The sequence below is a fragment of the Furipterus horrens genome, unplaced genomic scaffold, assembly GCF_987537825.1.
Source record: "Furipterus horrens unplaced genomic scaffold, mFurHor1.1.pri manual_scaffold_7, whole genome shotgun sequence".
NCBI lineage: Eukaryota > Metazoa > Chordata > Mammalia > Chiroptera > Furipteridae > Furipterus > Furipterus horrens.
Window position 1 is genome coordinate 4,580,686 of NW_028327177.1, and position 4,369 is coordinate 4,585,054.

Sequence of the window (4,369 nt, forward strand, 5' to 3'; positions counted from 1 at the left end):
GGGTGTATTTGTTAAATGAGTTTCACCCCAATGACAACACAGTTCATTGACAACAAGAAGCTGAGGAGAAGGCTGCACTGTGACACCCAGAAGACACCCAGAAATAAGCCGCGACCCATGAATCCACATGACCTGACCAAATTGTCCCCTGTGTGGATGTTGGGGCCAGCGACTGTGGATTGGAAATTACGGCTTTGAGCGGGCCCACCCTCTGAGTCCCTCTCAGTGGGTTCACTGTCCCCTGTCCCCTCTGCCTCTTCTCTGCATCTGGCCCCATCCTCGCTCCTTCTGACTCTGACACTGGTGTCCTGCCGGTCTCTGCCTCCTGTCCCCCGCTGCTCTCCTTTCCTGACACAGCAGTCTTCGTGATCTCTCCAGAATTCATATATGATCTAGTTAAAGCCCTTTGCTGCTTTGTAAGTGGGATAAAAGCCATATCCACCTTGGCCCTTACCTATTTCTCCAGCCACCATGCAATCAAACATTGATGCACACATGCCTACACCCATGCACACCCATGCACACATGTACATACACACATTCCACCCATGCTACATGCCTTCCGGTCCTTTTCAGAGGCCGTTTTCCTCTCTCTGGTCACTTGCCTGTTCCTGTCCCTTCAGCCGCGGACAGGTTTTCACCTCTCGGCCCTTTCCCGCTTTCTCATTACCTGACTGGTTTTCTCGGCTCTCCCCTTAGAAAACATGCTGGCTGCCCCCCCTGTGGTTTGGGGGCCCCTTGAATGCACCATGCGGCACCGAGGCAGGTGAAGGCCTGAGCCACATGATTTCACTCGTATGTGGGATATCAACCGAAAAGCAACAAGTGGACAGACAAAAGCTGCTGACCCCACTGACCCAGCAGGCCTTCAGTTTCTCCAGCCGTGGCGCTCGTGAGGAATGTCCAGATGCCTATGTTTCCGGCGTGCCAGTGGGTACGTACTTTATTCTCGGCTTTAGATTTAAATTTAAATCATTTAAAATGAAAGAAAATGAAAAACCCCGTTTCTCACTCATCCTAGCTGGGTTTTAAGCACGCAATAGACACACGTCATCCGCAGCTACTTATCAGTGGCACTGCCATGCAGCCGGGGGCAGCCCTTGGAAGGTCCCCATCTTTCTTAGAGTCGGCCTTAAGTTTTTCAAAAACACCCTGAACTCCCTGGGAGCCTTTACATTTTGGGGGGATGGTGAAGACCGATAAAAGTGCATACGTTGGGGGGGAAGGCTGACGAGATGGAGCACCTTGAGGAGGGGTTACTCCTGTCCTGTCGCTCCTGACAGGGCGGCTTTAATGGTCCTGGAGCCTGTTTGTGTTAGCGAGCCCTGGGGTGTTCGCTTTCCATGTTTGAACCTCTTGATAGTGACGTCTGACGTAGATTGCGAGTAGCTGTTGTGACTCTCCCAGGGCACGCCCCCCCCCCCCCCGCCACTGGGCCCCCTCCTGGCCCAGGAGACAAGGCAGGGCAGATGAAACAGACCCCCAAACTCAGCCGTGCTTCCTCGCCCCGACCCCAGGGTGCAGATCCGTGGCAAGGAGAGCCCATCTGCAGAAGCAGGAGGCCCGCAGGTGAGAACCCGTCTGTGGAGCCTCCACGCGGTGTGAGCCCGCGTGAAGCGGCAGGGTTAACTCAGAAGGAAGGTGTCCGGGGGCTCCGCCCATCTATTCGACCATGGCCACGGCTGCATTCACATGCCACTGGGCTCTCTGGAAGGCACAAGGCATCATCCTCATCAACAGCATCAACAACAGTGGTATTTGGGGACCTAAAACGATGGCCAGCAGTGTGGCCTGTGAACAGTGTAATCCTTGGCCCTCCGCCTCCCTGCCCCCTGCCCCGGCCCCAGGCTGCGTGGAAAGGACCTCCATCTCTGCCTTCCAGCTGTACTCACCACATTGGCAGTGACTGCGTGTCCACGTGGCCAGATGGCAGGTGACTGCAGGACAGAGCGTGCTTTCTGTCCAGCCTGACGCAGCGTCTGAAGCACAGGGCGCTCGGCCTTGCGACTTGCTCTTGGGTCCCCTGCCATCCTGTGCTGGGTATTGTCCACCCCCCAAGGCCTGACTTCTGCTTCTGGGAGCCAAGAGGTGGGAGTGACCATCTGGGCCCAGGCAGCACCCCAGCTAGACCCTTCACGCCTTCGGAACGTGACTCGGCAGGTTAAGCAGTCACACCTGTATGCCGGGTTGTGGCAATCAAGCAGCTGCAGGAGAACGGGGAGCTTTCTAGATCCTGTGAGGAGGTGCCAAATCCCGGCACTCTTCCGGGCTGCGGTTCCGGTCATGTGGTGAGAACAAGCGTCTTGAAGACCAGAAGTCGGCACGTCGGACCCATTACCTGACTCAGAGCTTGCCTCTGCTATCCTCACCCCTTCTTCCTGCTGGGGTGGTCACGCCTGGGTCTGCATCACCCCGAGGGCTTGCTCCACACCCTTGGCCCCGCAGTCACGGGTGATGCCCGGGAACCGCAGAGCAGGGCGAGGCGGGCTCCCTGCGTCGGCCCCGGAGCCTCACCGCTCCTTCCTCTCCACGCTTCAAAGCCCCGTTCCGCGCCGCATGCCCGTGAAGGTGTCTACTATAAAACACCGACAGGATAACAGGTGCTGGGAGGATGCGGAGAGACTGGAACACTGGTGCTGGCGGGGGTGTGAGATGGTGCAGCTGCCGTGGGAAGCAGGCTGGCAGGTCCGCACCACGTGACCCGCCAGATTACCAGAGGTGCCAGCAGCCCCATTTTCTGGGGGGCACTGAACACAGGACTCGCACGAGCTCTGTGCGCCCGTGTGCCGCCAGCCTGGTTCACAGCAGCCCGGGTGTCCACGACAGAGAAATGGGCACACAACATGCGGTCCGCCCATAGTCACTCAGCCTTGCAGAGGAAGGGGATTCTGGCACATGCTACAACAGCCATGAACCTTGAGGACATTATAGTAAGTGAAACGGGCCAGTCACCCAAGGGCAAATACCGCACGATCCCATCTGCGTGGGGTGCTGAGAGTAACCACGTTTATGGAAACACGAAGTAGGGATGGCGGCTGCGGGGGGCCGGGGGGGCGGTGAAGGGAGGGTCGTGTCATGGGGACAGAGTTTCAGTGCTGCAGCGTTCCGGAGGTGGGGGTGGCGACGGTTGCCCATCAGTGTGAATGTATTTATTACCACTGAACCATGCACTTAAAAATGGTTCAGGTGGCACATTTTCTGTCGCATGTGTTTTATCACATTTTAAAATAATTTTTTAAAAATTCAGGCATATCTGCTTCTATGATACATTCGCGGATTCTTGTTCTCGAGACCCAGCACGTGGCTCTACCCGTTCCGCTCCGCAGGTGCGCGCAGTGCCTCGTATAGACCCCGGGGCCGGCCTGCTCGCCTGTGATTGTGTTGTCCGATTGTCAGGCTGTTGTCGCTGTAATCAGCAACTCCTTAGAGCTGAGGACGGGGGCTTTCTTCCCTGGATGTATAGGGCCTGACATAAGCGGTGGAGGCTGGGCTGGGCCTCTCAGACCCCGGCGCTCAGGCGCCATTTGCGCAGCCTCTGCTGCCGGACACCTCCCAGGACTCGCCTTTGGTGGGAGCGCCATTGCCCAGGCGGTGTCCTCACTGCAGGGCGACCCTCGTCCACTGATGTGCTGACTTGGGGTTCCTGAGGCCCAGCCCCCTTCCCGGTGTGAGTGACAACTCTGAAGGCCACCCCCTCCAGAGCTGCCCCGGGACCGAGGCCTCTGACATCACTGCCTCTCGGGTCTCCTTCCGTCGCCCAGACCTGCTCCCCCTGCTTGCCTCCTGGAAGGTGCTCTGGAAAGTGCCCTCCAGCAAGGCCCCTGCAGCTGCACCTGTCTCAGACCACCACGTTCTCAACATCTGTTTGGGTTTAAGGATGTCTTCATTTTTGTTTTACTGTTATATCGACCTGCCTCGAAATGAATTGCATTGAACCAAATGACAGTGGCCTGGCCTGGCCAAGAGGGGCTGAGACTTGGAAACCAAACAAATCGAAAGAACTGGGCTGGGGCAGGTGCAGGCAGGTGCAGGGACAGTCCCCCTGCAGACACAGAACCGGTGAGGATGCAGGAGCTCTGTGTCCCGTGCAGGCACCAAGTCCTGAGTGACAGCCTGTCAGCGTCAACCGTGTTGATGGTCATTTATGTGAGCACCGCCAGGACCTCGTAAACCTGACTTGCTGTGTATTTGTTTTGGGGTAAGGCTTTTATTCTTTCTCCTTTCCTTGAGGACCCAGTCAACAGTGAAGTTCAGTGTCCCAGGCCACGCCCTAGGGCTGAGAGGTGGGTCCAGGTGATTGATGAAGGGGGTGTGGAGACTCCAGAACCTTGGCGAGTGCAGTCCTCCCAGCGGCAGACAGGACGGGAGG